The 24,058-nt window shown below is 40.5% G+C and overlaps 1 long non-coding RNA gene across 2 annotated transcripts in view; it reads right to left on the reverse strand.

Annotated features, from left to right (window-relative positions):
- Window positions 1–210: 210 nt before the first annotated feature.
- The window catches only part of LOC134170241 (uncharacterized), a 34,110-nt gene continuing 10,262 nt past the window's right edge, over window positions 211–24,058 (reverse strand). The window contains exons 3-8 of one of the 2 annotated variants that reach the window (XR_009967169.1): window positions 23,572–23,619; window positions 14,886–23,095; window positions 11,441–11,656; window positions 10,914–11,126; window positions 7,067–9,562; window positions 211–1,230 (exon numbers count right to left, since the gene is read on the reverse strand). This is a non-coding gene — a long non-coding RNA (uncharacterized LOC134170241). Of the gene's footprint in view, window positions 1,231–1,411; window positions 2,048–7,066; window positions 9,563–10,913; window positions 11,127–11,440; window positions 11,657–14,885; window positions 23,096–23,571; window positions 23,620–24,058 lie in introns of those variants that run through there. The other variant, XR_009967170.1, reaches the window with a different exon arrangement.

Raw genomic sequence — 24,058 nt, forward strand, 5'->3', positions numbered from 1 at the left:
GATCAGCTTTGATTCCATTATCCCCAAAAAACTTCAGAAATAGTCAACTGAGGGAGAAAAAGTATAGTTCGTAGTGGTGAATGACACTTGGTGGATGCATGTGTTTAAAGTGTCCTGTAAGTCCAGAATAACCAGAATCATGGTGTCATAACCAGATGGCATTACAAGGCTTACATCTTTACCATACATGAAGATAAAAAATAGTCTGTATAGATTACTTGTGGGAATCTTTATTGCAGATATTAAAGGATATTAGCAGAAATCAGGAAATAATTAAGTGTATATATACGATTAGTCTTTGACCTTGTGGAAAATGTAGAAGGCAAAAAATACTGTGTATTAGAGATCCCTGAGCAAGATGTAGACTTCATGTGCACACATTAATTCAAAGACTTTTTCCAAGGTATAAAAAACAATCCACTAACAACAGGAAGTAGAATTATGTGAACACTTCTCTGAAGCCCTCAAAACCAAATCTGGATGCCTCTCGGAAGCAGTCTCCAGCAGCATTGTCCCTCCAGGAGTTAGTATCTTCACAGTCCAAGCAGGGACACACTGAATATTAGCATCTTTCTGAAGCTGCTTGATGTATTGAGCTCTTTTTTAACTTGGTATCCTGAATTTTCTTGTGTCATGTAACATGAAGTGTAGCCTTTTTCCTTATTAATACAGAACATACAAATATCCATGTGAAAACTAGCAAAATGCTGCCTGTTGTAAAACAGCAAATATTTTGTATAGGGGGAAAATTCTGTGACCTGCCCACTAAAGGAGAAGCACAAATAGTTTCTCCTGTGTGGCTCCCAGTGAGCTCATCCCATTTTGTCCATATTGGAGCTTTGCAAATCTCCAGAGTTTTGTGTTTAGCAAAGCAGATGTGCAAACGGGCAGATCCTGGTGACCTCACCTCTGAGAATAAGGCCTTTGACATACATTACTCTCATGCTGACAGCAAGAGAGGTGTGGATCAGTTGGCATTTCACACCTGCAACTAATGTAGAAGTTGTAATGGTATAACTGAGCATTAGGAATAAAAGTGATGCTTTGGACACGAACCAGCTATATTTAACAGGAAAGGTGCAAATCCACGTTATGGCTCAGGATATGTATTAGCTGCAGCCCTTCTTTAACCTGGAAAGAAAGAATTATATCCAAGGGGACTTACCTCAAAGAGTTTCTCTTTCCTTTGGCAGAAGTGATGATTAGGCTAAAATTGGCCATTTGTTTTATCTGTAGTTGGGGGATATACAATTTAGTTTGTACAGCTTCAGCTGGTACACCAGTCTCTGTTCAAGATCCTGATCTATAGATACCTCTTCACAATCAACAGAGCAATGAACTTTGAGTAGAGCTCAGGGCCTCGCTCATCTCCTTTACCCTGTCTGAGCTGGCCTGGTAAATCTGTAATATCCCCAGTTCTCCAGCTCTCCTCTGCTTTGGGATGTCTGTGCCTCCAGACAGGCTCCTGCTGCCAGGAATTACAATATCCTCTCACCTACTATTTTCTTGTTGGTAACAATGATCTGCACTGCTCTTTGGTGCTTTTGGACTTCTACTAATAGTGCAGCATGTATTAGCCTATAACACTATTGATCAGGGCTCTGTTCACTAAAGCAGATTTATCAGCTACAAAGCATTTGGGGTTGGCTTGTGTGTTGCCCCATCTAGGAGTAACAAATCTTATTGGGTGGGTAGAAGGGTACCGTCACCCTTTATATCAGCTTGCTTTAGCCCTGAGAATTCATCTCCACTTGGTTTATGTAGGTTTCTTTGTCAGTGTCTAACAAGTGGCTGCTCTGGTGCATCAGGGGCTGTCTATCTGGCTGGGAAATGTCATGGGTAGAAAAGAGGAGTTTTGTCTCCTCCTGCCAAGTGTACACAGGGTGGGAAAGGGTTACATCAGCACATCTCCCCTTGAAAAGTCAGGGAACATGACCCCCCACCAAAATGGACCCCTGGGCAACTACGTGACATTCAGCTTGAGGAAGGAAACCGGTTTGTCACCTCATTGCCTAACGTGTGATCTCAAGCCAGAGCTGAGGTGTACCTATGGGCACAAGAGATAAGAGGTTGTTAACGCTTTGCTCGTATTCTGAAGATATCTAGTTTCCAACCTCAGAATGGGATACAACATTTAAAATGCAGTGGGATTCGAGGTTACATGAATACTAACTTATAGGTCCTCCTACCAAATGAAACAAAACATCTCTCCCTATTCATCCTCCTTATTTCTGTTAGAAGATGCAACAGCTCGAAAACAGATGAGACCTGTTATAATCCATGACCCCCTAGCCTGAGAACTGTATATACATATAGGATAGTGTTCTTACCCAGAATAGTGTAAGCTATGGATGAAGTATGTATGAATACTTTTGTGTAACATGATTGTATGCATATACTCTGCAAAATGTCTTTTGTATGTACTTGGAAAAAGTAATGTATATGATTCAAAGTAATCAGGTACAGTAAAACATGCAGGAAGGACACAGAAGAGACAAGAGAAGGTATAGATAAAGGTAGGAAAAATGCCTCTCTGGCATTGTACCTTCAGAGTTTCTCAACAATTAGGGTACAGTGGTTTTGTTACTCTTGATGCAAACAAACCACTGAAGTTTTCCTGCCTTTTTTCCCATGTATAATGTCCTTTAAGCTGTGATGAGATCACTGGTGCACTAGTTTTAATCTTTTCAGAAAGAATTCAGGAACTGCAGTGAGGTCATGACTGCAGTGATATCTAAAAGGATGGTTTTATGGAGGAGAAATTTTCCTCTCATTTAGCGAAAGCATAACAGAATTTGCAGCTGTCAAGTGTTTTGGACAAGTTAAGTTTGTTTATTTTTGACTGTTGTATATTTTTGCAAATGACAGACTGCTTTATGCTCTTTTTCTCTTCCAAAGTATTGCATTAATCCAACACAGTTTACAGACAAAGCACCCTGCTAGAGTGGTACTCCATTTGAACAATCATCTAGCAGCATCCTTACCTGTGGTACCACCCCAGTCATACAGACAAGAAGAGGGTAAAACAGTCAGACTGCTCTGACGACCTCACTGTGCTCACATTAGACCTCTGTATCCTTCAGAAGGCAGATGCTTCACTAAGAACATCCTTGTTCCTGTCTCTTTCAAAGAGAAAAATCCTTGGGGCATCTCCCAGGGCCATGGTGTCCCTGTTTAATATGACGTATTTGTGCCTTGTTGATCAATGGAGTAAAGTCAGGCATAAATCTGGACATTTCAGGCAATGACTGGGACTTGGAAGTGCCAAATTTTCGCTGTTGCTCTGATTTTATCTCCAGTCTTTTTTAACTCTCTGTTTGCTAAGTTAAGTAACAGTGGATTGGATGGATTTAGTAGTGGAAATATGTAGGCAGATATGCCCTGCTTTACCATGGCAAATATATTGTATTTTACTGGGTTCTAACGAACTTAAAAATTACTCCCCTGCATGCTGGCTGCCTGGGTCAGAGAGGTTCTTTTGCCTTTGCTGTCTTCCTGGATTCCTGAGATAATTCCCTCTGGATTTGTTGGGGCAACAACAAAGTGGTGATAACAAATACACTGCTGCTTTAATCCAGTGCTATGCTTTCTCCCTCTTTGCAACATGGATTTGTGCCTACTACCAGTTACCCTGCTCCTAGTTTAACAACTTCAGGGCATTAGTGACATACAGCACAAAACCAGTTCCCCTTTCATATCGAGAGACCAAATGTCCTGCATGATCTGTGTGACACAGCAGAGGCCACAGGTTTAGTTTTGCTCAAAGAGTTTAAGAGCTTTAGTTACCCAGAGAGGAGTGGGAGATTAATGGTGTTCACTGATAGTGATAGTGAACTGTGTGCTCTAAATCCCACTGCAAGCAAAGAGAGCCCACCTCTATACTGCTAATATATATAGCTATAGAAAACCTTTCTATTTAAAAAGACTAATTAATAATGCTTAGTGGTCTGGATTTCTCAGTGTGAATTGCAGGGATTTTGGCAAGCTTAGGGAGGTGGGGAAATGGGTTAACGTTGCGTTGTTTAAAATTGCAGGTTTTAAACTGTTTAAAACGATACGCAGATAGGGTTTCCACACCAGATTTGAGACATTTCTCCCTTTTTATTTGTACTAAAATTTCGGCTTGAGCTCACATTGCCATTCTACCCAGACTGCTTCCCAGACCAGCTAATTTGTCTACCTGTGTTCCATTTTAGGCCTCGGTTTTAATTTGAGGATGGTTCCTGCTAATACCAAAGACTGGATAGGACATCCATTAAAAGTCTACACAGCAATTGAAATGGAAAATTCCAAAAGAAACCCTATTAGAGTTTTTCTCCATCAAATCAACATTACAGACTTCTTATGCATTTCTTAATTAGACATTGATATTAACTGGACTGTTGCATGATTTAAATCTAGCTCTTAATCTCGGCTATTCTATGCTGCTGTAGTTTTTATGACATCCAACTAGCGACTGCTTTATGCATTAATCTATCTGGAAAACCACCTTCACTTTTTTTTTTTTTTGTCTTTTTTTAGAAGAATAAAGGCCCCAAGAAGGAAATGAAAGCTTTTGGGTTCAGCCATTAGTAATTTTCTGCTTAGTATTTGAAAAATTGCTTATTTTAATTGCTTCATAGAAGAAAAAGATATCAAAGCTAACGTTCTTTCTCTCCAAACTTTGTAATTATTTCCCTCAGACTCTTATTTGAAATGCCTTGAAAGGATTTTCATTGAAATGTAGATTTCTTCCCTTTCAAAAGTACTTTTATTCCCCCATGCTTCTTTCCCCTTTTTTTCTCTACTGACTTCCTCCCTAGATTTAGAGCAAAACACATAAACTCCAATCTCTGGACACTGTAGCATGTGTCACACAGATGTCCCTTAAGTGCCATCTTCATTAAAACTAACCTTCCCATGGCCTAGAGGCTGCGCTGATAGTTGACCATAGGTCTTAGCTGAGTATCCTTGGGCTTCCTCCACAGGCAGTGAAGAAGTCGTAGATGTTATAGGCGTTTGCTATATCAGTCATATTCATTGTGAAAATTGCTGTGTGATTTGCTTATTAATATCACTACCACAATCAGGGAAGCTGAATGAAGTCACTTTATAAATGTCAGTGAAGTCTGGGGCTTGTGATACAGTTTAGGGACAGGTGAGCTTTGTATAGTTTCAGTTTCTGTTTCCAGCAGTATAAAGCCTGAATATCCTAATCCAGGAAGGAATTTGCTAACCAAACCCCATAGTTAGTTCAGCTTTGTATTTAAACATCAGGAGCACAAAGCTTCGGGATCATGTTGGCCTCATCAGTAATCCTTGATACAATACAACAATAGTAGCAAGTTCTTTATTTCACCTATACATTTCCAGGAATGTTATATACTAATAGATTATGATCTGGTCAAAATGATCTATACATTCATTACACCTAGAGTGGGCTTTCATAACTCACAGTATCTAAGAATGAGGCAAAACTCGCATTTGTTTATAGTGCAGAATTCTGCTCAGCAAAAAAAGGTGCATTGAAAATACTGTCCTAAGCACCTTGTGATCCATTCCAAGTCCTGGGTGATTTCTCATGCCAGCTCAAAAGCATCTTTAAGAGCCTCAGAAGAGTGGGCACCTGGCTGCTTCAGAATACAGCCGTTCTCTCTGCAAATAAGTGGTCCCGCAAGCCTAGTGCGGTCACGGGTAAGGTTATCTCGCAGGGGGAATCTTCACAGCAGAACAAAACATTTGGAGAAGATTGAAATGAAGCTAAAGCATTCTCAATATCAGATTTTACATGCGTGGTTTTTGCAGTCACTCAAAAGGAAGAAAGAGAACAAGAAAATGAGTTAGAGGAAGATGGAGACAGAGATGGTCTTTTAAGCAAAGCTACTTTTTTACTCTCTGGATTTACAGTCCTGATAGACATCTTTATTCAAAATTACTCATTTTTTATATTCAGATAGTACAGTTTTCAATACCGAGTCCTACATTTGTCTGGACAGATTACCCTCTTATTCCCACAATGAAACTTAATTATCCCTTTTATGTCTTCAGATACTTTCAGTCTTTTCCTGAACCATTTCTGGGGACAAAGAGCAGCTGATGGGTCAGTCAGAAAAGCAAGTGTTTTGCATCCCTGTTGGCCACACATTTTTGAAGGCAGAAGCCCTTTGCCCCCAGATTTCCTTAGGAAGACTTTGAGTGCTAGTATATAATTTACTTGGACTTACTTTCGCTGAGCTTTTTACTAGGCAGAGACTCATCATTTTCTCAGCACCTTTCTGTGTATTACTTGGAAGCATCTTAATGTGAGTAACTCACCTGGAATCTGTAAAAGGATATTTGAATGATTCACCTCTGAGACAAGAATAACCCCTCATGAAATCCAGGCTGGGAATGACTGCAAGGTTTAAAACACACCTTCCTATGTGTCACTGCTGTTGCAGTGGAAAGGAATGCATCTGAGTAAAGTCCAAATAACTAAATAAATTGGTTCAAAACAGCAGTAGTAGTACAGAGGGTTGTGTAAGTTACCGGTATTGAGTAGCTGCTACACTTCAGGACGCTTCCTTGGTTTCATCTGTAAAGAAGCCTGTAACATACATTATCCATTATCACTACCTTCTGTGTCTGAGCAAAGCTAATAGAGTAGTCAACATGGAAAGGTTGCATGAGGTAATCCAAGACTTGCAAGTAATAAAGAGAAAATTATAAAGAGTATCCATTCAGTCTGAGAGTTATTTTTTAGCTCTTTTTCTAAGTTTCAGTTTTTCAAATAAGAAAGAAGTGTTACAATAAATTAATATATATATAGGCTTAAGAAAATCGCCACATTCATCAGAACCCAGAGACAGCACAACTGGTGTGTGTTATAGAGTCCCTTCTGAATGAAATGCTAAATCCCAGAGGACTGACCTGGTAAAATAATTTTAATATATGAATAGAGCAGTGTTTCTGTGGTACGTGGAAATGCTTTATTGCATTGAACAAGTAGTGGTCCATAGCAATTTCGCAACTAGGCTGGGATTAACAACAGACTTTGAATGGACTTTATACATTGTACAAAACCCAAATTAAACAAAAATGCACTTACCCTGGAATAGTATCCAGATACCAGTCACATCTCTGCATGAAAGTTGCTGCTTCCAAATCCAACCTGTGACCTGAGCCTGGAAGCAGAGAACAAGATGGTGCAGTATCGGTGAGACCTCATAGTCTGTCATACCAAAACCAGAGATTAAGATGGCACTGCAGAATAAAATACAGGTTTCTCTGTCACACCCAGCCTACATTTTTTCCTGATGAGTTTATCACTCTTAATAATTTCCACTAGCTTGGGAGAACAGATAATCTGCTTCCTATAAATACAATAAACAGTGCTTCAAAGGACACAAAGTTTACTCAGTTCATCATTTCAGTGATTTGAAATAAATGTAAAAAGAAAAGATGTCTAAAGCAAAATGCAGGATCCCGGGATAGAAGATCTCAGGCTGAGTCCCTTTTTTTGCTGCTGATGACTTCTGTCATCTTAGACCTGTCGCTTTAACCTTCAGCCTGGGTGCATTTGTCTGCCTCCATTAAGTAGATAGTTAAAACCTTTTATAGGGCTCTTACGGTACTGTGTACTGTACAGTCTGTACAGTGCCTGGCAATAAACTAGGTCCTGATCTCATCTGTGCCCTCGCTCTGGGTGACTGGAAAATGAGTGACAAAAAATAATAATAAGCTCTGAATAATTATGTATTGTCTTTATAGTGAAGCAGGCCCTGAGCACCTTCTCTCAGCAGAGCTTTCCACTGGGAGAAGTCCCATTTAAAACATCTCCCTGGCATAAAAATGAATCGGATCCTGTCACATGAATGGCCTGCATTTACTATTCCTTTCACTTACCTTCCAGTCGTTCATTTTCAGAGCTGACTTGTGCCTGTTCCCTGGTTGTCAGCAGGAACTGGGTAACAAGAACTTGCTGGAAGTGGATTATAAAACAGACAAACACACAGAGGAAGAGCTGCTGACTCAGCAGATGCATTACTGCAACCATAATGTAAAACTATCAAAAAACAAAATGAAAGTTCTGAATGCCTCACAATTCACAACAAAAAAAGCAAGGGAGAAAAGTGAAATAAGGATTTTGACCAGTGCTAAGGAATTTGGAACCACACTGGCTTTTGAGATCATAAGAAATTAAGGATGGGTCCGGGTTGAATTCTTGGTCTGTCTGAGCAGCAGATGTTCTCCTTCCTGTAACTGTTGCAGCATCAAGCACTGCATCCATGATCTGTATAAAGGCAGCACTTAGACTGCCCTGATTACAAGGACCACTCCATTACAGCCAAGAAAATCAGTCAGCATCTCAGCTTTAGGATACTGAAAATATTTGGGGAGTTCAGGAGAACACTTCTCCCAAGCTCCCAACAGCTCTAAGTGTGATACCAGGGAGGCTTGTTTCATCTGGAAGATGGGGAAGGTATGTGCTGCCTAGACTTTGAAGCTCTTAGAAAAGGTAATAGCTCATACCTGCTGCTTGTCCCAGGTATGGTGCATCTCCTCCAGGGAGATGGAGCAAAACAGAATAGGGCAGATGCAGAAACACCACTGGTAACCTAAGGGATATTTTGGTGGGAAAAATGGGATATTGTGGGAAAAATTTGCTGGCCCCTAAGCACCCTGAAGCAACTGTTGCAACGCTAAAGCAGTTTCTGTGTGGCTTTAAGACATCTGCTCTAAGGAAGCATCTGTGATTGCAACTGCATCTTCTTTCTCTTAACTCTCCGATTCCCATGGACCAGCAGTTGCCTTGCTAAATGAAATGCTCCTTTAGGGATACTGGCTGGCCCCAGGGTTTGGTAATGCAATATAGTGCCTTTCATCTCTCACCCATGAACCCAAGTCAAACAGAGTTTGGTAAATGGCCAATAACCCTTCCGATCCCAGGGGCTGTTTGGTGACCTGTGTGAAATGAGGAGGGTCATCTCTGTGTCTGTTTACAAGAAGGCAAGTGTCAACTTCACCATAAAAAGGGACACAGTTACTACTCATTATCACCCAATTTAACATTCTGAAGCCAAAAGAATGAGCCTAGAAAACTCCCCGATCTTCTTACCCTACAGTGGTGAATGATGGTGTACAAGGTCAGTACATCAGGCTTGAAGAACGTTAATGAAGACAGTTGCATTGTAGCAAACCAGGCTGTGCCCCTCCCGTGGACAAGAAATCCAAGTCTGAGCTACTCACAGAGGTGTGTGATTGCAGTTCTCCCCAAATCTATGTGGAAATCCCCAGGAAAAATGGTTAATATTTAGGTGCAGCAGGCACTGAAGCACATCCGTGAAGTTACAAGGCTTCTGCAAATCTGTATTTAGTATCTTAAATAGACACAAGCAACCTGAAGAGGGATGCAGCATCCAGCACTGATAGAGTTAATGTGCCAAGAAATCCTTCACTGGAAGGCTCTGTTCCCTCACCCATCATGAATATGCTGTTCTGGTTACCAAAATAGCTGTATTTGGAAGGGTTGAAGGCCAGAAGCTTGCTGCGGCACCCATTCTTGCACTGCTTATTTTAAGGTCAGACCTTTAGCATCAGGAACCTGTTAGAAGAAAGAGGAATCGCTTTAAAAGTTTTTGCCACTCTGGACTTTACCCTGGAAGGTCCAAGAGGGGAAAGGGAAGGGCAGGGGCAGATAAACATTTGGCTACATGAAAATGGATCACATTCAATAGATCTGCCTAAACCTCTGAAACCCGCCCGAAACTACAGACAGCTTGCTCTTAATCATAGCGTTTCCAGTCACCACTATCATTCTGCAGCCCTGCTATGCCATAGCAATGATAACACAGTCACTGTCAACTGTGAGTTACTGTTTAATCCCTGCTATCTTGATTAATTGCATTAAATTGGTATACCTATGTTAATTAAACAGAGGCAGCTTTTACTCCTTATTCTTTTGTGTAGATCATTGCACACAGCTTCACAGGTTGGGAAAAAAATAGCACTATAGACACATCATATTTCAGCTCAGCTGATAAAGCTGTTTTACTCGTAGAGTGGCCCATGATTTTCTTTTGCATATCACAGTATAAGCTTAATTACCATGCTGCTGCTGCATGGCAGCTCCTCTCACTTTCTTTCTTTATTTGTATTATTTGCAAGCGGTAATCATGTTTTCCTGTCATCCCCAAGCAATGTGCATGCGTGCGTACAGGCAAATGCCAAGCCTGGAAAGGAAATCTGATGCGTGTCCATGAATTGGAGTTTTCAAACTTTGGCTGAAGATTAGTACATGTAAACATAGCTCTGCCCCCTTCATCTTGGGTAATTGGTCACAAATGCTACTTGACACTTCTCAAATCAGACACTTTACATACTTGTGAGCATAGCTGAACTTTTTTGGCAGGAATTAATTTTCTTTGCAACTCAGCCACTCATTCCTGGCCCAATCCCTACTCCAGTGATTTCAGTGCAATGTTCTGCCAGTGCAAGAAGTGTAGAGGCAGGACCAGATCCGTTTGCTAGTGTAGACGAGCCCGGCTTTGTTGATTCCCTCAGAAACACAATTACTGCAGCTAATGTTCTGCCCTTTGTCAGCCCTGATTAAGTGGGATTTTTACCTTCAGGTCCCTCTCTCTATTCCAATTACTGCACAAGTTACACTGCACCAGGGGATATCTCAGAAAGATGAAGAAGGCAATGTAGCATCATAAGAAAATACAGCTCCTGACACACCAGGACCCTTCCCAGCAGCATCAGCCATATGGGAGATGGCTCCAGACACCATTCACCCCCAAAGAGATTCCTTCCACCTCTCCTGTAAGCAGTGCGTGCTGCAGCAGAGAAGGGGAATCCATTCCTGAAGTACTGATGAAGTCTGAAGTTGCCGCAGAATTTCATGCTATTAAAAAGCCTCCTGTTTGCTCTGACATTGCTGTGTGTTTACTCACCATGCAGAAGTACTGCAAGAGCTGAGCAGACCATATGTTCACTTAGAAGGGCTGCCAGGTCTCAGGGAGCATTACTGCGCCTATTCCAGGAGGAGTTTGGGGCAAGAACATGTTCCATAAAGGTTTTCACTCAGAATATTATATTTTATCTGGTGATTTATTTCTGTCCAGCCTCTGGACCGAATGGCAGTTTACCAGCATATCCATGTGCATCTGTGAATAACCAGTGGAAAATATCATTCACCCTTTTTTCACTGGGATGTTGATAAGCTGCAGCATAGTAAAAATGTTTGTCAGTTTATTCTTTTCAGCCATCAAGTGGGATGCGTGCCAGCATGCCCTCTTCATGCTGGCTGCTTCATCCAGAAAATGCAGAGAAAATGATGAAACAATGTCAGTTCTAGAAGAGGGTGAAGGTTCACATGCATTATTTTAGCATGTTTGTCTTGCTCATCACCAGCACTGTAAATCAGATTGAGCTCCTACCTGCAGGAGCTTCAGATATAGACCATGAGAAGAGAAAATACCTGGTCATGGACTCATGTTGCCTTGGTTCTCAGGGCTTCACACAGCTCAAAGCACTGATGAGGAGGAGCCAGGGCAGGAATGATCCTTACAATGATCCTCCATCCTCTTGTAGCTTGTGCCATGACAGAGATGAACCAGTGGCAGTCAGGGAACCAGCATCTCTGTGTGTGTGTGGCTCCCACACTTTCCAGTCATGGTCTTGTGATGCTTCATTCCTAGAAAAGAAAGATAGCTGGTGTTACAAGATATATGGCACTTCACTGTGGAGAAGCAAATGCACTATTGCCCATAAAATTGCCATGGAATAACACAGGAGAAGAAATTGCGTGCTAGTATGTCCTGGGTTTTCATAGATTTTTATCTTAAATTAAACAGATGGAGACATATCCTGCTTCCTCCTGTTTAACTCTGATATTGGAACCATTATGGGAGTGATATTTATAGGTGAACAAGACACCAATTGGCAGAGAGATGCAACATAGCTCTAAAGCCAGAGTTAAGGAGGAGGCTTACTTTCCATTGTTATTATATATCACTATATAAATTTAGCTTTCAGGTCCTAGACATTTTAAAATAACATGTCTAGTGTTAGAATAGAGGAGTATCAGCAAAAGTGAATTACAGGTTACAGTCTTCTAGTACTTGCAGTGAAAGAACTGTTGTCGTAATTACACCTATAGAGTACTCATTTATGTTGTTCTTAGAGGAAAAGGATGGTATACTCAGGATGTATAGAAAGAAAATCTTGCAGAAGGAGAGACAAATAATTTAGCTGGGACAAAGAACTACGATGGCAACTCAACACATTTCTGTTTTCAGCACATGAGCTCACTGTGTGGACCTGCAATGCCCAGTGATTTAGAGGAAACCACTACAGGTCACTGATGTCTGATCCAAATGGGAACAAATCCCAGCCCACAGAAAGGCCTGACCTCACCACACAGACCCCAAGACTGGGAGCTGGATACCTTTTTGTACCACTGAACATCTCCATAGTCTTTTCTAGGTGAGAAAGGAAATTGTTTGAACAACTCCATAAACTCGATACTTAAAATCCTTCCACACTACAAAAACAGCCAAACCCTATGTCGTGGTTTAAACCCAGTCAGGTAATTCGTTCGCTCACTTCCCCCCCTTTCTTGCCCTCCCCCTGCTCTCGGAGGGATGGAGAGGAGAATCGAAAAGAATGCGACTCCCACGGGTTGAGATAAGAACAGTTTAGTAACTAAGGTATAACACAAATCACTACTGCTACCACCAATGATAATAATGATAAAGGAAATAACAAGGGAAGAGAATACATCATCTCACCACCAGCCGACCGATAACTCGCCCCCCCCAGCCCGACCAATATATATACCTCCTCCAACCCTGCAGTCCCCGGCCCTTCCGGAACTCCCAAAGGTGTCCTGTCTCTGCTTCCTCCCAGCTTCCCCTCCTCCCTGGCAGAGCATGAGGCTCACAAAGTCCTTGGCCAAACCTAAACATCACTATCAGCTCTGTTCCCAAGCTGAAAGTCAAAACACTGCACTGCACCAGCTACCAAGGAGGAGAAAAATGACTGCTACTGCTGAACCCAGGACACCCTAGCTCCTGGACATTTGAAATGATGCTAAAATAAGGAAAAAAAAATATATATATATTTTTTCAGGGGAAAGGTGAATCTCCATTTCGGCTCATTATTTTGTGGTTGGGGCTAAGTGGCTGTTATTAGTACATAGGTACTCACTGTTGTAAATCCACACCTTTGCCTACTGGATGTCATTACTGAAACTGAGTGAACTGTTGCTTCAGTGGCTAAAGATTTACTTGCTTAATGCCTGGTCTCATCAGCAAATTCAGGCTGGCAATGACATCCTACTTGTCTAAGCTAATATACAGCTTTGCACTCTCCTTGGTTTTCTTCCCATTCAAACTTATGGCTTAGTGTTAATGTCTACCACTAACTGACATTAGCTGAAGTGAATGAAATGATGAATGAATACACAGTTTTGCATGTAGATAATTAGAAGTCCAACTGAGTAAATCACATTATTTAATGTATCATCATTAAAAAGCATCTAAACAATATTATTTCTTATATAACTCTGTCTTTTCAGTGCTGTGACAACAGGCATGAATTGTGTTATGCATTTGGGTAGAGAATTGTTTTCTAAATATGATAGAACTACTTGGAGCTTAAATCATTGCTGTAAGGTGTCCATACTTGAGAAAACTCTTGTGTTATGGGTAAAACTCCTTGCTTGACTGTGCTGCAAGAAACAGGATGATATTTAATTATGACAGTTCAAACTCATCTGGTTTCTCCGAGTGCAGCCTATATTGATTTACAGTACTAATATAGAAAAGGTGGAATAAAAAAGCTGGTTTATTTAGAAACTTACTCATTCCTAAGAATGTCTGTTCAGCTCATTTTGAATTTGATTTCTTACCCCAGGTGAATTACACTGCGTTTCAAGAACTGCTTGTGCCTGATAACAGCTAGTCAAAGTACCAGCATAGTTAGGTCATTTTGATTGTGGGATTTTTATTTATTGCTTTATTGGACAATGGTGTTTGCAAAAGGAAGATTGAGAGCACCATGGACAGAATTACAGGCTATGGTTAGTGTATGAGACTTAATATCAGTATAGGACCACAGTCGGTAAAATCAGTGGCAAATGAAACCAGCTTTCAGGCATAATCAATGTTTTGTCCTGAAAGAAACAGCAAGGAAAATCCATGAAAGTGTTTCAGCATGACAAATGAACTTAGGCAAGTTGAAGATAATCATGATTATTTAATATTCCACAGCTTTACAACTCGATACTTTGTGGACAAAAGATCAGAAGGCTGCTGAGTCCAGAGTTTTGAATCTTTGGGTCAATATGCTTCTCATGTCTTCAGCATTTAGTTTAATTTAGGAGGAAACAGTTCCGAGCTAAGATAAGATCTCAAACAAAATTGACGTGGACTTACAACATGGCCTAACATAACAATTTAATCTATCCTGTGCTTCCCCTGAAAGAAGGCTTAATAACTGTGCTATGATTTCACCTGCTGCTTCTAACATTTGTTCATTCTTTCTTCCTGAACAAATTTGGATTATCAAATGGTGAGCAGCTTTGTTCATGGTAGGCAAACTTGAATTCATTCAGGATTAATAACAATGGGTTCAATCCTGGATTCAATGGCAGTCTTAATGAATGGAGTCTTTGGAAGACAAATGTTTGTTTGCGTTAAAGAGAAATACTTAATTCTCAGTTTTCCTGGGTGCGGGGTGATTACAGCACATATCACAAAATGTTTCCCCTATATATTCAGCCTTCCTTGGGTGAACAAAGAGCAGAAACGTTCCCCAAGCCCTGGTATTGCAGATAGTGGCCATTCTGACCTTGCTATTTCAAAATATGAAGTTTCACAGTGAATTATTTGGTGTGAGGAAAAAACGTGTCTTTTACTCACAGTATTATCTCAGGCCCTCTTGGTGATCTGGTGCTGGGGAGTAAGGAGACAGGAAGATCCACGTTGCCACTATCCATCAGCAGTTGTAGGTTGAGACAGGACTACCCAGGTGGAGGAATCCAGGCTGGATCTGGATTTGGGCTCAATCCTCACCATTGTCTTAAACATGGGCATCTTCCAAATTCCTGTGGGAAATCCTGCATTCTTTACCACTTTCCTGTCTCTTGGGAAGCAACGGGAGCACGCACCACCCCTGTGCCTGGCCAGGGAGGAGCTGATGGAGCTGCACTGCCCAAAACCAAGGACCCACTCATCTCAATATAAACTGCCAGACTTCAGTAAATTCACCCTGCAGGCAATTTTACCCTGGAAAAACATCGCCCACGTTGCTAGAGTTTAGGACAACAAATTAGAGCTTTTCATACGCATTGGAAGCTTTTCTTTTTCCTGCACACCCCCCCCCCCTTTTTTTCCCCCAGTAACATCCAGTTGCTTAATTCCATTTGAAATCACCCTGGGTAGGCACCTAAATACCTAAATAATCTTGTCCTTCATGCCTGTCAACATCTTGAGGCACCTAACCACCTTTAGAGATGTGGTGTGAAAGCTTGTGAACGATGCAATCGAGGAGGGAAACAAAAGACAAGTATCCCTATTTGCTGCCCAAGAATCCACAAAGAATGCTGCTTCGGCTCTGCTCTGATTTCTAATTAGATTATGAGTGATGTAGGACTCTGAAGCCAAGCTGGAGTTTGTGCTAGCACTTTGCATCTATGAATGACAAAGGGACACCACTTTCATATTGATTTAAGCAAGCCAGTGGAAGAATGTTTAAACACCAAGCGCTTGATGCCCCAGCTTGCCAGAGCACCTGGAAATATCAGATTAATTCCAGGTGTTGTGCCATTTATGACAGGCTTGCTGCTTTTACAGCCACACACACAAAACGTGGCTCCCAGTTCCACAAATAAAAACGGAGTGGTTTCTGCTCGATAACTCTGACATATTGCAAGTTCTGGAAAGAATTTTAATCTACATAGTTTTTTTAATGGGGAGGGGAATGGGGGGGCGGGGAGGAGGGATTTTAAATATGCTGCATACAATTTGTGATGGTCATCTCTAAAATGCAGCTCCATTATCCTTTTCCATTTGGAATGAATGAGGCTAATTAATTTCAGGCCATACTTGATGAGGTCAGCACCATACGAAGGGTGCGTGCTAGACATTGCTAATCTCTTTCAGCTGAGAGTGATGAATTAAAGATGAAGCATTCCTTTGCAGGCCTAATTTAGAATGTATATCAAAAACCTACAGCAAATAATACTATACCCTACAACAAAGGAAAACTTGTTCTCTCAGGCTCCCATGTAGGGTTGATTTTAAAGGCATTTTCATTTCGCTTTGGAATTCCAGCTGTGGATGGGTGAAACAGTTCAGAAAATTCAAGCTTTCTCTCTTTCTCTTGCTTTTATGGACAAAAGTAGGCAAGGGAGGGGGGCTAAGGGGAGAGAGAAACTAGTCAGTGTTTGATCCTATATATACTGTGATTCTGACTGTACGCTAGACACTTAGGAAAGCTGCCAGGGTCTTGTGCTCCCCAAATACCTGTGATGTGACACCCCCACACGGCGCACACTGAAATCTTACTGTTTGGGGGGTTCTTTTAAGTCTAAGGGTAAAGCTCTCGGGTGTCCCATTTTATTCAGCATCACCTCAAGGATGTTTTGTTGCATGTCTGAGACTTTTCCCCGGGAAACAGGACAGGTCCAGGTCACCCAACAAGGACACAAGAGCTTCCCAGCCAACACAGAGCTGTATTTCGCCACAGGGAAAACACTGCCCTATGCAAAAAGGTCCTGTGCCGTATAGGAGCACAGGTAGCAAAATTTAACAGAAATAGCCACCAAAAGCAGCCACACCAGGTCTGGAAGCAGAACAAATCACTACGGGGCTCTCAGATTTGCTGGACTTGGGGCTCAGCCAAACTTTGCCACCTCTCCCTTAGGCAAAGCCCCCCATAAAGTCCAGAGGGGCTTCCCCCTGAACAGGATTTGGTCCTGTGGGCAGCAAGAAATTAACCTTAATTGTCATTTTGGGAAAACAGGGACTATGAAGCCTTAATCCAGCCTCGGAAGGAGGCTGAAAACAATAGACCACCAGCTTCCCCATCACTTCTCTGCTTAATACCTGGCAGTCCCTTGAAATTCTTGACAGGTTGCTGCAGCGAGTCGAAGTTCCCAACTGGTGGCCATAAGCGGCTGCCGTCTTTGTATCCCAGTAGTCCTCATTAGAACAAAGCTGCTTCGAATTAAATCCAATCTACATGCCGAATCAATCTTTCAACCCTTTGATTGCTTCTGAAAATATTTATATTTCTTAATAATGCACATTTTGTCCCAGAGCCTGTGATTAAACCCAGACAAGGTCTGGAGAAGCCTGAAGTATATGTGGAAGGGGTTATTTTGGACAGGAAAAGAAAGATAAAGAACACAGGTTTTTCCTATTGTGAAACCATTAAAGTGTATAAATCTAGCAATTGCAGTTGTATAAGCATCAGAGTGGGGTTGTAATAAATACAGATTGGAGTATTATAGTAACCAAATGGAGTTTATGGATTATGTTCGCTAGTTCATATTTCTCGGCTACTACAATCTAACTAGCATCACACCGCACTCAGCTCTATTAATATTCTCTATTAATATTCTCTTTATATTTTGGGGGGGGGGGGGGGGGGGGAGAAGTTAGGAATCAACTGCTGCTCTGTGTAAAACAAACATGTTTAACGAATCATGCCCTCCAAAGGAAAAAATAAACAAGGGGACGCTGTAAAGTGACTGTGTTAGAAGGGCACGGGCTGTGGCTGGCTGAAATCGGCTCTGTTCTGCTAAAGTTAATAACTTCCATCTGAGTAAGAATCTGGCCCTAATACAGGGCATTTTGGTGTGTGAAAATTAGGATGTAAAACTGGAGACAATAACTGCTACTATCCCTCACCCGGGTAAATTTATGAGGTGGTAAATAATAAGCTTTTGGCTGGAGATGAGAAACACACAAAGGCTTTGAAGCTGCACTTTGTGGTAAATAGCGTATTATTCCCTCCTCAAAAAGTAGCATACATCACAGGTAAGATATGTGGAGGTGAAGGGAAGGATACATTCCTGGGCTGAGAAGCAGCCCAGATAGGGCCCGATCCTCCAGAGTGGGAATTTGCCATCGATTAAGAAGGGAGCTGTGGCTGGGGACACAGATCTGATAAAGGCACTGTACCTGTCTCCCTCCCTAAACATAAATGACTGCCCTTGTCTATAATAAAAGGTAAAAATTGACTTCTGAAAATACGCCACGATAAATCTCCTTGGATAAAGTAGCACAATGCCTGGGTGAGAGGGAAAGAAATCCTAGAAACTAAAGATAGAGGATGCTTATTTAATATCATTGTCATCATCAACATCACACAGTAAGTACAGGTAATGTACTTCAGCAGCGGGATGGTAAATGTTTATGATAGTTTTTCTTGTGACAGTTTCCCCTCTTATAAAGGATAGAAGGAAATATTCTCAGTTAACATATTATTCATTGATTCTTTCATCGCATGTTTCATTATGTTAAGCTGTAATTTCATAAATAAGTTGGGGGGTGGTATTATTATGATACATAAATCCTGAGTCTTGACAGCTATTCTGCATTCATATATGATCTTGGATGCTCAGTCTTTAAGGTAGAGAGAAGTTTTTTTATCATCACCAAAAATAAGGGGAGAGGAGGGATGAAAGAAAAACCTCTCACAAATAGGGACGGATCCAAAATTCAATGACATGCACGAAAATCCATTTTGGATCAGGCCCCCAGCAGAACATTGTATCATATAACCAGTATTTTCTGAATATTTCTATTGTTTGACAACTCAGATTTCACACTAAACTTGGAGTTTGTTTCTGAACAGAAGCTTTTTGTATAGAAACTTTAAATCATATCCCTTCATGAACACACACATACCACAGAGGATTTTGCCTTATAAAAGAGTTTAAGCCTAAAGGTGTATGCCTATTTTTAAAAGAAATTTTCTGATTGTAGATAACTGCTCAATTTGATTTAGTGTCCAATGATAGTGATGGGGTTGATAACTGAGCATTCATCGGTAATTCATCTTGTGCTAGTAGAAATTTACAGCAAAGCAGTGCTTTCCCAACACTGACAAGTCCTATTAATCTTCTTCAGACACATTTCAATAGGTGTCTCCATCTGTGCCCAACATCTAAACACTCTGGCATCACTAGGGACTTGGAGACACCTTCATTTCAGGTTACACTAGTGAAAATGTGATACTAGATTGTACTCTATTTTTAACCTAATTCTCTCTTTTCATTCAATTAGCCTTTCTCGCCTGCGTTTTTCTACTCATGTGTAACATCCTTTTCCCAGGAAGAGCTTAAAAATTAGATTTAGTTACTTAAAGAGACAGAATCTGCCAGAGCAGGGGCAACCAAGAGCTTAATACATCAAAGCAGAATAATAAAGCTCATGCATAACGGTGTGGACACCGAGTCACCAGCCACAGAACACATCCTGCATCACATGCCCCCGATATTCCACTCCTGATGAACCTCATGCAGGCATTGTTTGGTTAGGACAGGTCTGAAACTAAACACCCCACCTCCAGCTTCCCAGATTGCAGAGCATTTGGGGGTTGAAATCCAGTATGTACCAAAACATCTCTGTTTGTTCAGGCTGCACGGGGATCACCACCATACATCCCCACTTCGCGTTACATATACGGCTAATGCATGAACAAACACAGCACAGTCAAATTACAGCAATAACATTTATGGGTGGATTATGTTCCAACTTCCTCGCTTATTATTAAAGGCAAGTAAATTGCAAAGCACATGGAAGAGGTAGGGTGCAAACGCAGGCGAATTTCCACTCGGAACCAAATGTTGTTTTTTCACTCCCAAAGCTGCGATGAGTTTGCTAGCAGACGCAGCGCAGCTTTCGAGCTTACTCATTCAAAAACGTGTGTTTGGGTTCTTTTTTTTCCCTCTCCCCTCCTTACTCCATTTACGTTTGCCTTCCAAAGGAGAGCAGATGCACACCACTTGGGTTTGGGTAGCTCTTACTGGCTCTGAACTTTCTGCTGAAAAGAGCAAACCACGTTCTGCTCCACAACTCGGAGGCAGCCTCAAACTTTGTTTCTGGCTTTATGAAGTTCTCTTGCGAGTCGTATTATAGATCTAAATGACCTTATTGTAGGTGGCAAGTTTAAATGTGCCATATTAATAACTTGTTATCCAAGACAAATTAAGTCCTTATGTGTCAAAAGCACTCTGCTCTGGATTACCTACAAGACAAGTATTTATTGAATAAACGTTGGATCCAATTTCATTTTAATGTGACTGACTGTATGCTTCAGCCCCTTAGAATGAGATAAAAACACTCAAACCTACAACTGTTTTGCAACATTACACCTAACTTGTCTGTTTCTATTATTGTCTTTTTAATGTGGGAGATCAAAAGTGTTTGGGGTTTTTAAGGATTTTTTTATTATTATTATTGTTATTATTATTAAGAGCAAAGAGAAAGACAGGAAAAAAAAGACTGGCATTCAGCCTAAAGAGAAATCATTGAAACAAATTAATCCTATGCCGTTTAAATTGACATGGTAATCCATCATCAGCAAAGGGAAACTCTGAAAGCAATCTAGAATCTGCAGTGTTCTTTCACTGGCCCTCAGGCACAAAGACAGATAGTAAAAGAGGAAGAGAGGAGGGGGGGAGAGAAAAATCATAAAAGTTAGCAGCACCTTAGCAAAAGGAAGGGCTCGAGAGAGCAGCTTTCACTTCTTCCTGCTTTCAACCCTCCAGTTCAGAAAGCAGTGCTGATTAACCTTCAGCCGTTGCCTACTAACGTTTACTTCTGTATGTCAACTCATCCTCGGCTGCTGAGAGATGAGTAATTTCGAATAGCGCAGAGCCCCCATCCTATATAAACTCTACCATTGAAAACTCTGCCAAACATCAACTTGGGCACTTCTGCTTACAGAGGGCCTTTTATTAGCCTAAACTTGATCGTTCCAAATGGACAATAAATTCTATCTTCACAGCCCTAGAGAAAAGAGTTGTGCTATCCTTGGGAGTTTAATAGCCAGGATTTTCATAGAGCTAGCATAAAAAACCTGGGGGTTTTATTTGGGTTTGGGGTTTGTTGTTTTTTTTTCCCCTATTTCCTGCTCTCTCAGCAGGGCTGTCCACTGTAATGTGTGTTTCCTAAGGGTTTTTTCAACCTAGTTTTAAATATCTAAAGTGATGAGACTTTGTGCACCTTTAAAATTTTATTATACTTATGGTCAGAAGAAAACATAAACCTCTTGGGCCTTGAAAGCGCATTGCAATACAGCCATTATCCTTATAATGTCAACAGAGCTACAGAATTCTCCTGAAATAAACCTTTTCAGAACAGCTTTCCCTGCTTCATGTTTTCTTTTAAGGTCAGTGGTGCATCACTTTTAGCAAAACGTTTTCCCTCTCTGCCCAGATTTAGCAATCTGCAATAGAATGTATATTACTAAATGAATAGGTTTAATTTTAGGCGCTGAAAAAATAAATAGAAGAAGAGGGCTAGGGCAGGAATAATACCTTTCAGTTAGAAGCAGACATAGTGGAAAGAAAAAGTCAGAACTTTAGTGCCAGGGGCAAAAGGGTGAAAGGCTGTCTAATATGAACCATATCCAACATCTGCCCTATTTTAATTTAGCAGGGATAAAGTTTCTTCTTTTTTATTATTAAGAAAACTTTATGTGGCAGGGAAACCCATGAGCTATGTTATCAAAACTGGTTTATTGTCACACTGAAACTTAGAACTATTAAGAATTGGTGGGGCAAAGAGATAAAAACTCCCCTTCTCTCTCCTTTTATACTCTGTGACAAGCCTGGGATCGGGTCCTGCTGTCTGGGATGTCCTTTTCATGTCTTTATGAAGTACTGTGCTTGGGGCTGTAATATAAAGACGAGGTTAATTGTTCAGGATGGGTCCAAATGATTGATTCTGCAGGTTTTAAAAAGAAACAAAAAAAAAATCTGAAGATTTAAACCAAAATCCTGCTGCAGAGACGTTTGCGGTAGTCACCCTCGGAGATGGGCGATGCTGGTGGTGTACAACAAGTGTAAAGAAGGGCTGGACTGGGTCGCTCTATGAGAAACAGCCCAAATTACCAGGCTGGAACATGATCTCTCTCCATTTAAAAGTTTTCCACCTCGATAGTGCAAATTCTACTGTAAAAAAACAGCTAAAGTATACTAAACCACATGTGGGTAGCTGTGGGAATAAGAGAGCAAATTGGTTTCTGACAAAAGAAGGATGAATACCTTTGGATAATCTCAAGTTAGATTTTGATTGAAAGCATAACATTCCTTTAAGCATCAATATGCTTAGGATCCAAAATATGGTTATTTTATTACCAGTTAATACTTAGATCAAAGCAAAACACTGTAGCTGGAAGGGACGTTCTCTCTGGAAATAAAGTTCCATGTAATTATTTCCTATTAAAAACTAAAACTGGTCTTAGACTCAGAAAACTGGGCTTCCTTACATTTGATATAATGCAAGCTTGTCAAGAGAGAGCAGACGTGCCATTTTTTACTGTTTGCTGGTATCCCTTGGCTTTAAAGTTTTCAGTTTAGCTTTAACCCTTTGAATGGGAAAAAAATCTCATCCAATTTGCCTCAGCCAAACACAGGGATTGTTTTGGATAATATTGGCTAATTTCCGATACACAGAAATTAGCATTTGCTAGAAACTAGCACCATTTTAAATAAAGTCTCCAAGTGCAAGGAGGTAAAATACAAAGGAAATGATACGGCAATTGATAGGCAGTTGAAACTTAAACATCAAATTGTAAACAAGGGGTTTACTCTTGGGTAAAACAGCTCATCTCAATTCAATTCGGGACACGGACTTTAAAATATGCAATCAAAATATATCCAAGAAAGCTGCAACCTTTCAGAGGAGAGAGATAAGAATGTATTTTAATTATAAGGTTATAAATATGCGATCTATTTATTATTTCTTGTTACCATCCCCGAACACGGTATGTAACATTGTTCATATGCAGTTATATATCTGCCTGTGTCTATTCCTGTCCAGGGGTTTGGGTTTATATTCTTTTCTCTTCCCTGATAGTTCAATCTCTATTTATGTCATGTCTGAGGCAGGCCCTGGAAAAAAAAAGAATCTATCTTTCTGTATTTATAAACTGCTGCAGAATAAATAGGGAATGGTTCTTTTTTACAACTGATGGGCTAGTGTTATAAGTAGCAATATGAAATATTTAGACACATTATTTCAAGCTTTCCGGCTGCTTCTGATTCTGCTAATTACCTTTGATCTGTCACTCAGAAATAATAAAAAAAAACACCACTTTAAAGAGTCCATTAGGACTGCAGAAAGGAAGAAGAGTCAGATATAAGGCAGCAATTATAATTTGGTTTTAACATATTTTTCCCTTTCTGGTGACTCCTCAGCTATATTGTTTAGCAGAAGGATGGCTACAGTATAATTCTATATGAAAACCTTGTTAAATAGGGAAGGAGCTGAGACATTCAGCTGGGATATTGTTTACTAGCTCAATGAGTATCTGAAGAATTTGAAAGTACAATAAATGTATCTGAAGATCATATTTAAACATACTTACCAAAAAGTACCCACCTCTCTCAGGAGTTCGCGTATTTCTGCCTTCTAACTGGGAGAAGGGAAAAAGAACAACAACAAAAAAAGGCAGTTTGGATGTACAGGTTAAGATTGGCGTATGGCAAGGCTTGTGTGAAATACAAAGAAATCTGTATTTCACTCAACAATTTCATTGCTAAAACACATAGTTTACAAGCATCTTTTCTTTAAACATACGGTTCAATAACATTTTCTTCAAAGGAACAATTCAACGTGTTAAAAGATTTAAGGACAAAGAATGTGCTGCAAAATGCAAATCCTTACAGTGTTAATACTGTGTATGCAATTATGTATGTAGGCAGATAGATATAATTTGAGAGTTATTAACTTTCAGCATCCGTGATGTACCCTGAATCAATACAATATAACTACCTATTAAAACATAAACCAAATGTGTTACCAGGCAAACACACTCCGAGAAGCTTTTCTACATTATTTTTTCCTCTTTAAAG

This window comes from Pezoporus occidentalis, unplaced genomic scaffold, assembly GCF_034315485.1.
Source record: "Pezoporus occidentalis ecotype Australia unplaced genomic scaffold, CSIRO_AGI_Poc_V1 ctg11, whole genome shotgun sequence".
Lineage (NCBI taxonomy): Eukaryota > Metazoa > Chordata > Aves > Psittaciformes > Psittacidae > Pezoporus > Pezoporus occidentalis.